Source organism: Pteropus medius, unplaced genomic scaffold (assembly GCF_902729225.1).
Source record: "Pteropus medius unplaced genomic scaffold, Ma_sr-lr_union100, whole genome shotgun sequence".
In the NCBI taxonomy this organism is placed as follows: Eukaryota; Metazoa; Chordata; class Mammalia; order Chiroptera; family Pteropodidae; genus Pteropus; species Pteropus medius.
In genome coordinates, this window is record NW_024354500.1 from 2604906 (window position 1) to 2618107 (window position 13202).

Consider the following 13202-nt stretch of genomic DNA (forward strand, 5'->3'; position numbering starts at 1 on the left):
GATGTGAAAAACAGCACACAGGACTTTAAACGTAATTCTATAAATATGTAAAATGACCTAAGGGAAACAATAAAGAATGAACAGATAAGAAATTTCCATAAACATTGGTTGCCAACCTAGTGATTTCCCTAGGTGAAATTCAAAATTGGCCCCTGCATGTGAAGGCAAGAAGAGACTAAAGAAATAGGCAAATCACTTCAGATTGGTAGGTGGCAGTTTTAATAAGCAAGGAAACTTATCTATGAGTTATGTTTTGGGTGGCAGCAAGATAAATAGATCTATGCAACCACCTGCCAGAATCTTAAAGGCCTTGATGGGGTTGAGTCACACATACAGTCCAGATGATCTCAATAACACATTACTATCTCAAGACTGCATTTTTGAAGGGCTCCTAGTGTGGGAATAGTGTCTGAGGACAGGGGAGGGGCTAAGAATCCACTGATTGCCCAGGTCCAGCTCATAGGTCAACTGGCAGTAAGGGCCTCTTGATGACCTCATGCAACAGTAAAGAAAGAAAATCAATCATCTATCTAATCTATCTATCTATCTATCTATCTATCTATCTATCTATCTATATCTGTATCTATATAATAGAAATTTTAGAATTGAAATGTACGGTTTCTAAAATGAGATATATAAAAATCACCAAATGAGCTTAACAGCAGATTGAATGAAGCAGAGGAAAGAGTTGGTAACTAAAAGACAGGTCAATAAAAATCATCTAGCCTGAAGGAAAACCAAGATTGGAAAAAAATTAACACAGCTTCAATGGCTATGGGATAATATCGAGTGATCTAACATACATCTAATTTATATTCCAAAAAAAAGAGAAGACAAAATGAGGAAGAAAAACATTTGAGGAAACAATGGCCCAAATTAAATGCAAAACATCAATTTACAGATCCAGGAATTTCAATGTACTCCCAACAGAATAAATACAAAGAAAACCACACCTTTGGCACATCATATTCAAAGTGTTGGAAAGCAAACATAAGTTTAAATTTTGAAAGTGGTCAGAGAATCAAATAGCTACCTTCTCAACGGAAACATTGGAGGACTGATGGCAATACAAAGTCGTCTTCAAAGTATTAAAAGAAAAAATAATCATCAAAGATTATACATTCAATAAAAATATTCTTAAAAAACGAGGCCAAAAGATATTTTTGGATTAATGAAAACTAAGAGAATTAGGTCTGTGTTTTCAGGAAATACTAAAGTGTGTTCTTCAGACCAGAGAGAAATAACACCTGATGAAAACTGGAACCACTGCAAAAAAGAAGAGCACAAGAAATGGCCAATATGTACATAAATATAAAAGATGACTCTTTTTTTTTTTTTTACAAAGTAACCGACTGAAGTTCATAAAACATTTATAACACATAAAATATATGAGAAAAATAGCAAAAGGTTAAGAGGTGGTTAAATGAAATTTTACTTTTGCAAAATTTTTAATTTTAGATGAATTAATACACTATTAAGTCTAACTAGACTGTGATAAGTTAATTCCTAGGATAACCACCCAAAATAATACAAACAGGTATAGCTAAAAAGTCAATATATGAATTAAAATGAAACACTAAAAATTATTTGATTAACACCTCTACCCCTTAAGAAAAACAAGAAAAGAAGAACCAAGAATCAAAAAACGGGACAAATAAAAACCAAGTAGCAAAAGGTATACTTAAATCAATCATATCAATAATGACATTAAATTTAAATGATCTAGCAGAACAGTCAAAAGGTAGAGTTGATGACAGTAGAGATGGAATTAAAAGGAATGAAATAGATGCTAAGATAGTAGATTCCCATTAAAATTGTTCAGTTAGAAGCTATATATTGTGAAAACTATCTGCAATAATGCGATATTGTTATGTTATATATTTTAGAACTTTCACAGATTTATCATGGCCTAACTTTAGAACCACAAACAACTCTCTATCAATGGTTTACTTCATTTTCTACATCTACTGGAGACAAAAGCACCTACTCAGGTACTAAATTATCTCTTTTGCATGTTTACAGGCATTGAAATATATAAAGAATAGTGAAACAAGAGAACTGGGGACAATGTGCCTCTGGTTATTTTCCCGCTGAGTTTTTACTTTTCCTTTATATCATCTAGCACAATCTAGTTTGTATCTATTTTTAATGACAACTTGGGGATGAGATTCCTCTTGGCAACTTAGAGAAATGCTTAGTTTTCTCTGGAAAGGAATGTTTTTTTACATAGCCTGAATCCCTTGTGCTGCTCTTATGTTTATCAGAATAAATTAAGAATTTGTTGAATACCTGTTATGTACAGTACACTGGGGGAGGATAATTAAAGGCAAAAACAATATTAAAAAATGTCTATCCTTATTAAATTTAAATATGTGTGGAGAGATATATGAATATTCAAGTAGTTAATTAAAATGCAAAGAATATGATAAATATTAAAAGCAAAGACAATAAATGCAATACAAATCCTTAAGAAGTATAGACAACTGTGAGATAGGCTGATTAGAGAAAACTTCATAGAGAACTTAAGACATTTCTTGATGCTGAAATCGTGAGTAGAGTAGTTGAGAAAAGAATGTGAGCTCGTTCAAAGTGAAGAAAATGGGGGAACAATGCTGTGCCATAGTGTATCTATGTATTATGTTTGAAAAGGAAGGACTGAAAAGCCCATCTAGAGCAGAGAATTTGAGTGGCTATGCCCCAGAGCCTAAGACAGGTAATGCAGTAGGTAGTGAATGCAGGGTAGCTTGTTTCAGCTATCACCAGGAACACACATTGGTGTGGTTGAGGAGAAAAGTAACATAGTGGACATAGTTGTGAAAACTGACATGGTTGTGAAGAGTTGCCTGGATTGAAGGAGAAAAGATTCCTCTCATTTTGCCTTTAAAATAGTCAGAGAAGGATTTGAGTAAAGCAGAGTTATATGTGAGAAAAGGAGTACATTTACCATAGTCTACCTTTATAAAGCAGATTTAAAAAATGCTAATATTAATTGTGAAACTGTTTCAATGAGAACATCGAGTATTTGTGAATTTTTCCTCAAGAAATTTATGTGACCTTAGCTATGATATTTTAGTAATCATATAGTTATATCCTCTAACAGCCTAGAACTCAATTTGGATGAACCTCACTGGGTCCCAGGAGAAGGGGCTCAGAATTTAAAAGTCTGTATGTTGGCATGACTTTATTAGCTCCCCTTTGTTCTCAGGGATAGAAACTTTCTATAAAAACTTAATTTTTTTTATTAATAAAAATGAATTAATAATGGCTCCATAGAGGCTTTCATTTTGCATTTCATTTTAGCTTCAGGTTTTGTTCAACCTTCTTTGTGATAAAGTGGAGGAACATTTTAATCTTATTTGCTATGAAAGATTTATGTAACTCAGGTACCAGAATATCTAAAGCACCTGCATGAATCTGGAAACTTTATAGTGCTAATTGGCAATATGGTATACCACCAGATAAGCACATCAGATGGAACTCTTAAAGAGAAATATCAAAAGCTCTTTTCTTCCACTTTTCTTGATAATAGCTTTATTTATTATGTAATGCTGACAATTGGTTAGGGGCTAAGTTGGGAGGGAATTGGAAAAGGTATTATATTTTAATGTAGAAAAAAACTTTAGAGAAAAATCAATTCTTTTGAGCTTGTTTGAGATACTAGCATTTGTACCCATGATGCTAGTAAGCATCATAGTCAATGAAATTTCTTATGAATTCTATTCTGTCTTGCTTATGTCTGGTATGCCAAGAAAGCTGTGTCTATCAAAGGAGGTTCTGGGAGCAAGATGGAATAGGACTTTGCAGCTTGATGGCATAATGACACTACACGTTAGGTAATTTCAGGGAAAAATTTGGTAATAATTGAGCTAGATATGATTTATTGTAATATTATGGATGAAAATGCTAGGAAACCATTGAATTCTGATTTACTTTAATTTTTAGCATTTATGTATTGTTTTGAATTGCAAGTGTCATTAGGATTGGTGAATGTAGAGGTCATTTAATATTACCCAGAATGCTACAAACCCAGTACAATTTGGATACATCATAGATGGTCAGAATTCCTGACTGTTAAATGAATTAATCATTGTATGCTTCAATGTAGTTTTACATGTAGAACAAAGTTTAGTAATTTTTAAGGCATAGCTTTTGAATTTTCCTGCTCTTAAAACCTAACTTTAGAACCATTAAAAGAAATCAGGGAAAATTCTCTCACAAAGAGTACCTTGTTTGTTAGAATCTGGACAAATCTTTGGCCAGGCCATTCTCATAATGAATAAATTCCAGGATAATTATTCTCTATTAACCTTTAAGGAGTAGAGAGGGTAGCCATTGAGATGAAAAAAAAGTTTTACTCTGTCTTCCATCTTCTTCTAAGATTTCACATCAATAAATTTTTAATTTCCATGAAATAGAAGCTTCCCACTTATGAATATGAGGAATGAATATGCAAATATCACATGTTGACTTTTATCTTCATCTCTCAGTGGTTTAGAGATGTCTACTTTGTAATGACTTTTTATTTCTGATTATTGGCACTTGAATTCGTGTGTGTGTGCGCGCGCGCGCATGTATGTGGGGTTTCTGATCTCAGCAATGGTTTTCTGTGTTTCCTTATTTTTTTTCCTGTTTGTAATTTCACATACCTTATGAATCCTTTCCTCATATATTTTATCTATATGTTAGAAGTAGACTATTAACAAGATGCATTCAAAAGCATTACTTATAAAAGATATAAAATAGCTTCAAATAGTCAATTCAGCATAGAGTTTGCAGAAGAACTAGAACCTAATGTGTATTCTCTTTAAAAGAATGGAATAGTCGTGAGATTGACTGTAGCAGAGCAAAACCATGATAAGAGGGAGAAAAAAATTAGAGGAACTTCTCATCACATACATTTTTCTTGTCCCCGATCTAACCTTCCAGAACGGTATCGCCTTATTGTGATGCCTGTTCCTAACTGACATCTGTAATTTTATTGTGTTTGGATTTAGACATCTAACCAGATCCTACTCTATTGTGAACAGAAATATCTAAGTTCATATCTCATCTCTGAATGCTTTATGAGATTCCAGCCGCTAAATAGGGTGTTGTAGTGATTGTGCCACTTCTCGAGGATGTTTGGGAAATCGGTTTGACCAAGTGTCTAATGAAAGACATTCCAAGGCTTTTATTCCTTTCAGTATCTGTTGGACTGTAGCTAGAACATTGTTTGGGAGTTAAAATTCATTATATATTTTTTTAAATGTGACACTTTTCTATCTAATGACTGAAAAATACCTATGATATCTCCATGACTCTGTTTTATTCCATTCTTATGGTCGGCTGGACAATTGCAGGTGGTTGTGGAATGATGGTACTCCTGGAGTTTGTAGATGAATGCAAAGTGGCCCATAATATAGGGAGAAGTTAATGGTGAAACAATAAGAAAATGAAGTTTGCGTTACAACAATCAGGGACGGTAATTTTATACAAAAGAAACGAGAGATTTGAAGGCTTAGAAAGGAGGCACTGGCCATATGGCAATGCAAAATGTGTGGAAACTTTGATATATTTATGTTTGCATTTTTTCCCTGTACATAATGGATTGTATTGGCAGAACATTCTTTTGGTGGAATGGAAATAACAATTTTCTTTGATTTTCTTCTGATCCTTATGAAATTTCTAATTGTAACCGAAGAACTTAACTAGCTGCTTAGGTCCTATCCTCCACTGTGTAATTTCAATCCTGGAATACTAAAAATGGTTTACTCAAAGGTGTATGCAGAAAGAGAGATTTGTAGAGAAATGAAGAAATCCTGTAAGTGAGACTCTAGGAAACACCCCATACACACACCATCTGGCCCCTGTTCTGAAGAAGTATATGGCTTATCAGGGCATGGCAGATGGGACATCCACACTCTGCCTTGGGTGATAGGCTGGAAGTTCTAACTCACATATATTCCCATTTTTTTCTGAGTTAGGGATTATTGCAATTACAAAAACAAAAATAGTACCTTGGCAGTAGTAGACAACTAGTTTAAAGATGTTAATTTTGAAGGTTGCTATTTATTTCTACTTTAAATTACTTTCACTTTTTTTTTGCTTGATCCTATTTAATTTAAATTTATTTTTAATTATAGTTGACATATAATATTAATTAGTTTCAGGTGTGTACAACATACTGATTCAACATTTTTATACCTTACAAAGTGATCCCCACAATAAGTCTAGTAATCATCTGCCTTGATCCTATTTATTTTATATAAAACAGATAAATTACTAGTTTACATAATAGAATTTAAAAATGACATTTTGAAAGTACGTCCAATTTCTATTTCAGTGGTCTTTCATGATCACTGCCTTGGTTATCTTTATGAAATGATTGTCTCTAGGTGGCAGCATTTCAAGCCTTTATAGTACATAAACAAAAATATACAAAACAAGGTGTTCTTGAATGTATCTTGTGATGATTTGGGGGAAGCTGGGTAAGACCGCCTAATTTGCTGAGAAAAATCAAGGACTTGTTGAATTTTCAAGACATATTTGGCATTAATTGAAACCAAACTGGAAAGAAAATAACTGCTCATGAAACAAAATAATACTGTTTTTTCACAGCTGGGCTTTCCAAGGATCTTCAGTGTGATTTTCCATCCACTAAGCTCTAGTGGAAAAAAAAAAAAAATCTCTGGCCATACTTTTCAGAGTGTTTGAGTGCAAAGAGTATTCTCTGCTGCAGCATCTGTGTGGCTCCCTAACCAGTTTAGCAAAGGGGAGGAATTAGGACCTAGCCCTGGGCTGTGTGCTCTGGACAATACTAGATTGGATGCTTATCATTACAACTAACATTTATTGACTGCTTATGTGCCAGTTTCAATCTATTTACTTTAAACATGCTTATGGATTTATTCTTTACAACAACACTAACAGGTAGGCACTGCCATTTTCTATTTTGCATATGAAGTACTGAGGCACAGAGAGGGCAAGTTACCTGGTTCAAGGTAACAGAGCTAGTAAAATGGCAGAACTGGGATTTGAACTCAGTCATCATGCACTTATCTACTATGCTATACTGTATACTCCTAACCAGGGAAAAGGCCAGGAAAGAATGAGATAAGTCCAATAGCAAGTATAGGGTAGCTTTACTGGGCTTAGGGGAGAAGCATCACTTCTTTATGCTCAGGGCTTTACAGGGTATTCTGAAAGTTTTGAGTCTACGTTCTGCCTGGTACTTAAATTCAGTTCAGCATACATTTATTGAGTCATATCAGCAAGATATTGCCATCTGAGGACGTTTATGAAAGAAAGAACATCTTTCTAAGATTAAATGTAGAATTTATCTGTATCTTCCCTGTCTTTCTGTCCCTAGAACCTTATATGATTTCTAAGTCGTAAGAAGCACTAATGTTTTTACCTTTTTACCAACCTCTCCCTATTTCCCCCATATTCCAGCCCCCATCAGCCACTTTTCTACACTCTATTTCTATGTGTTCAACTTTTTTTTTTTAGATTCCACATATAAGTGATACCATGCAGTATTTGTCTTTCACTGTTTGTCTGATTTCACCTAGCATAATACCCTCTAGATTCATCCATGTTGTTGCAAATGTCAGACATTCTGGGTATCATGTTATCAGCATATAATTGCTGCTGGACTTACAATAAGTTATTTATAATTTATCATTTTTCTTTTGGAAAGTTAGTGCCAGTAACAATGTTTGGAACTTTAGACACCTGAGGCCACAATGATTGGGTGTTAAATATTAAAATTAGACTAAAAATTGTTTACTCAAGTTTTGAACTTTATGCTTTAAGATATTAGAGGATATAGGAAGAAAGCTCTGAAGGTCTAAACAAATGGTTTAGAAAATAAAAAGTTGGGAAGTAGAAACTATAAAATATCTCTATGGGAGAGGCACAGACTGCTAGGCTACCAAATTGTGTACAGGACCCCCACTGGAGTCAGTCAGAGTTATATGCAAAAACAAAGTAAGGATCTGTCCCTGAAACTGTAAATGAAGAAAGCTGAAAAATCTGAATTATTGCTTGATAAATATCTGGGCATACAGTAGCCCTCAGGGAAGTTGGGTGTTTGATGGAAATGAATGTGCCTGGACTCTAATAGTGCTGGATAAATTAACAAGGAAGAGAGAATCCCATTCACTGTTATTCTTAAACTTGAAATAATTTGCTTTAAAAAAAAATAGCTCTAAGAACTTCTTTAATTATTATGTCTTCCACATGATTGAGCATCTTATTGAATATTACCCACTCCTTGAAAAATTGGCATCATATTAGACTTTTTTATTTGCAATAACCTTAGAAAAAAAATTTACTTATTAGGCCTACACTTGAGTCAGAGTTGAACTTTGCTGCACTCCTGTTTCTGGGGTAGGCAGTATTAGTTTGACATGAACTTCAGTCACCACTGTACCAAGTGTTTTTAACTATTAGTAAGGGGATGAAGAAGGGAGGGCGGAATTTGGCAATGCCAAGTCTCTGAAAACCATTTTTAACATATTTTGTTATGGAGGGTTGAGGGAATAATTAAAGATCATCTTCTAAGTCCTGATTTGGTTATATAATTTAAGTAGAATTTATAATTTATTTTTAAAAAAATACTTTAATTCACTGTATATTTTAAGAGACAGTACATAGAATCTTGCTTGAAGTCAGTGTTGATTAGAAGCCTTTCTTAGTTATAATTACAGAGGAGATTAATTTTTAAACAATTTTTAATCTTTAGTTATAAAAATTTTCATAGGCTTTATCAGGTCAGTTCTGTAATTTATAAGCTCATCATTCATGGGAATATGTGATTATTGTATTCTGTTGTTGTCTCTCTTTTGTGGGACACATTTCATCATTTTTATTAGAATTTTATCACTCTATAGTATTTATTAAGTTGGTGTCAGAGATTTACACTATGCATCATTTTAGGGTCTGCTATATGAGATCAAGGAGATTTTAATAAAAGGTAATAGCATTGATCTATTGATTGAATGATCTAAATTTTTTGTCGTTGTTGTTTCTGTGGATAAAACCAAAGGTGTAGACAATCTAGTATTTGTAGAGTCCTCAAGAAATTTTTATAAAGTGTGATTTTCATAGTATTGTGTGGAATTTGGACTTCACAGATTATGTATTCAGCCCTCTCTCCTCGAGGGACTAGAGGAGCCCCTAAGAGGTTCATTATCTTGTTGAGGACCATACCGTGTGTTAGTGGAACAAGAAGACAACCCACCTCTTCTGAACTCCTGTCTAGAGGTCTCTAGACTATATCATAATATCAATCTCAAATAGCGCCAAATTTTCCTGGTAATCTATTGGGGGAGGGTCTATCATTTTAGTTATCTAAACCCTTGTTTTTCAATGACATTTGTATGATTACAGGTTCAATTAAGTTAATGTATCAGTACACAAAATTTGCATTTCTTGTTTTTGTCTTAGAATGATCTCTTTAAAATTTCAAGCTTACTTCTGGTTCCAGTGTTTTGGGAATTACCAAATTATTGTGCACTCTACTATACTCTTCATAATATAGCTTCTCTGGGTTTCAGTGGTCTCATCATACAATGAGGATGTTGCTATAATTGATCTCTAAGGTCCAGCCCTCGAATTCTATTAATCTGTATACAATTTTCACTTACTCTTCGGATGAACTCTTCCTGGTATTAGTATTCTGTTGCGTTTCTCTATTGGGGAATAAAAGCTTTCTTTGTGTATGTAAAATAATTTCAGGCAGGATTGGTTAGAAATATTTTTTGGCAAGTAGCCTCTTTATCCATGAATTAAATTGGATTTAAGACTGACCCTGAAGTTTAAACCACAGTGGTCTTTTAGAGTGCCCTAGAGTCTGGATTGGCAGTAAGGTTCTAAGGCTAACCCCTTCATATTCTTTAATGCAAGTATCCCTTTTCTGATCTCTCAGTCTTTAAATTTTCAGGTGCTGGAGATGCAGAGCCATTTCTCATTTCACCTTCTCCCACCACCTACATCTGCCTGTACTTTTTTAAAAAAAATTAATTTTATTATTAGTTTCAAGTATACAATACATTGGTTAGACATTTATATAGTTTATGAAATGATCCTCCTGATTACTCTTTTTCTCCTCTGGCTCTACACCTAGTCATTACATTAATGCTGATAGTATAGAGAATACTTATACTTATTGAACTGACATTCTAGATTAGCTATGGCCTCATTCTCCGAAGTTCCTAAGGCCTTAAAGTCCTGTGTTTCCCAAAGCTCCTTGATATCAAAGGTGGTCCACTTACTAACTGCTCAAAGACTTTTCAGATTGTGGTGGTGGGTCTGGGAGTGCACTGACAGATGTGAACATATATAATATCAGTGCTAGAGTATGAACTGGGAGTCAGTGGTGCTGTAACTCCAGGTCCTGGCTTTTCTAATGTGTCAGTGCCCTGTAAGTGTGAGGGTAATTATACTGATGATGATGGTGAAGAGAACTAAACAGTAAATGTCACTGGGAAAAACTGAAAATCTGTGCTCATAATGGATACAACATAAGGAGGGAAAATTTAAAATTTAATTTGGCTATGAAGAAAATACTAATTATAGTACTTTTGTGATCTAATTTTAACTTAGGTTTATTTATTGAGCAGCAAGATAACAATTATGTAAATAGTTAAATGTCACATAAATTCTATTCTACCATTCAATTTTACTCATATACTCATCAATGTTCATATAATCTAGTCCCATACTCATGCAATGGGATTGTTGCTTTAGATCTTTAAAGAAATTAGATTGCATCCTGACCAAGGCAATTATAAGCTTAAAAGTTCGTGTGAATGCTAATGAATGCCCACCCGAGAACAGTTAAGTATGTACAGGCAGATCTTGAGAAGTATTTTGGAACAGAGGGCTTTTAACCATATATTAATCCTTAGAACAAAATTTAAAAATAACATTTCTTGTTTGTTTCTATATGTTCATTGCAAAAGTAATAGAGGTAGATGGAAACAATATATGAGATAATTATTTACCTACACTCACACCACAGGTAGATAAGCACCAGTAACATTTTGGTGTAAACTTTTATAATTCTTTTATGTATACAAACACCTTTTTCTTGGATTCAAAATTGCTCTCAATAGTCTATTTCTTTTGTTTTTACTTTAAAATATTAACTTTCTGGGTTCAATAGATTCATCAAAAGAATAAGGATATCATATAATTGATCTTTGAGGTCTAGCTTGCATAATTCTTTAAATCTTTATTAAAGTTTTACTTATTCCTTGGATAAAAACTCTTGCATGCCAATATAAAAAAATCTTTCAAAACCACCATTTCATACCTAATAATATTTTGTGAACATTTCTGTCATTTGAATATTATTCAATAATATGATTTTTAATGGCTTATATTACTCTATTATATGATTATAGCATAAGGTTTTTACCAATTTTTTTAAACATAAAGACTACTTTTTCTAGTTTCCTGTTATATTTTATATTCAATTATTTTTTTGTAAATAAACTCTTATTCACATATCTGATGATTTGTGTATAATAAATTCCTAAGTATATAACTTATAGGTCAAAAGATTCCCCAAATTTAAATGTTTTATAAATATAGCAAAAATTACCTTCAGAAATGATGTGCCAGTTTATACCCTCCGGAATTTAGATCAGCATATTATTATTTAAAAATATTTATCAGCCAAGTTTAATATGATAGCATATTGTTTTAATTTACATTCCTTTGTTTACTAAATTTTTCACATATTTATTAATCATTTGTATTCCTTTGCAATTTTTGTGTATTTATCTACTTTATTGATTTTTTTACATGTCATAAGTATTGATTTTTTTAACATGTCATAAGTATTGCAAAAATATTTTCCTGAGTTTATTCTTTATGCTAGATGGCCAAAGTGTTTTTCTTCCTGTGCCTCGGTTTCTTTAAAGTTGGACTGACTCAATTTATCTCTTCAGTTAATGCATTCTGGATCTGAAAACTGGCTCAGATTTGGGAACTGAGTGAGATTGTGACTTTTTATTGGAGTGATCACCCTCACTTTCCTGATTTTCCCTTCTTGCCTCTTTACTTGATTGTAGAGGTTAAGTGGAGGGATTAGTGGCTGCATCTCTATTTTGCCCCTAGGAGTATCAAGCTCTATTAACAACTTCTACAAGTCAAAGCTCCTGGGCTTCCCATCTGGCCTTGCCTGCTTGTTCAGGTTATTTTGGTTTCCGGGTTCTGGTGCTAAGCACTATCACCTACACTGTCATCTCTGTGGATATGAACAAACTCAGCTCCGTGGCCACCTCTTCCATAATCAGCCCTGGGTGGCAGAGAAGGCCACCATGGAACTTCCTAGTGATACTAGTGTTTCTCTCTCTTGGCCATGCTGAATGGCACCTTAACTGGTGTCTTGTTCTTCCAGTGGAATATACTCTTCTGATGAGTATTCCAGCCATAACTAATACGTTTATTCCAGTATGCCCATTCCTCAGCCCCTTTATTCTTTACTGCCTATCAGGAATGTCAAACATTACCACTTCACTCAGCATGGGCCATCACTTTCCTTAGAATACCAGGAGCCACTCTAGCAACAGATGTACCCACTCCCTGAGGTTCCTGCTGGGTTGTTAGATCTCAAGCCCTGAGAAAGTGCCCCAAGTGTATCCAATCTTATATTCCAGACCCTTTGATTAAGCCTCTTTTAAATCCAGTTCACTCTCCCAGCTCCTGGTGTAAGATAGCTAGCTATTCTTCAATTCCTTGGGTATATAGTCTCGTTTCTTCCTTGTTAGGCTCAGCACAGCCCCATGTAGGTTATGCTGGGATTTAACCCTAGTTATCAGACTAGCAAGCAGGAGAGGCCTTTGTAACATCTTCCAGCACGGGGACTTATAGGTCAGGGTCCCATGGTTTTCCACCCAGGTCTCTGACCTCAGGACAGGAGACCTTCCTTAACTGAGTATTTGATCATCTGTGGAGCTCCGCAACTTTAACTTTCAGAGCTTTAATTTGCTGCTCAGCTGTGTCTTTTCTTCTACTTTGTAAGCTTTTAAACTGGCCAATGGCTTTCACACTGAGCCTTTAATGGCTTTTTAGTAGCACTCAGTTTCTTGTTATTCCTTTGTAGCTAGCAATACAATTTAACAGTAACCAACCAACTCTGCTGTCTTTGTAGGTATTGTTCCTTTTTATCTTCCAAATACCTTACAGGTCACCATTGATGACCTTAGCAA

At 34.2% G+C, this 13202-nt stretch overlaps 1 long non-coding RNA gene across 1 annotated transcript in view; it reads left to right on the forward strand.

Moving 5' to 3' along the window:
- Positions 1–1500: 1500 nt before the first annotated feature.
- Positions 1501–13202, forward strand: part of LOC120594807 (uncharacterized) — a 92672-nt gene continuing 80970 nt past the window's right edge. Inside the window, exons 1-2 of the long non-coding RNA XR_005650698.1 lie at positions 1501–1675; positions 1887–1991. This is a non-coding gene — a long non-coding RNA (uncharacterized LOC120594807). The remainder of the gene's footprint in view (positions 1676–1886; positions 1992–13202) is intronic.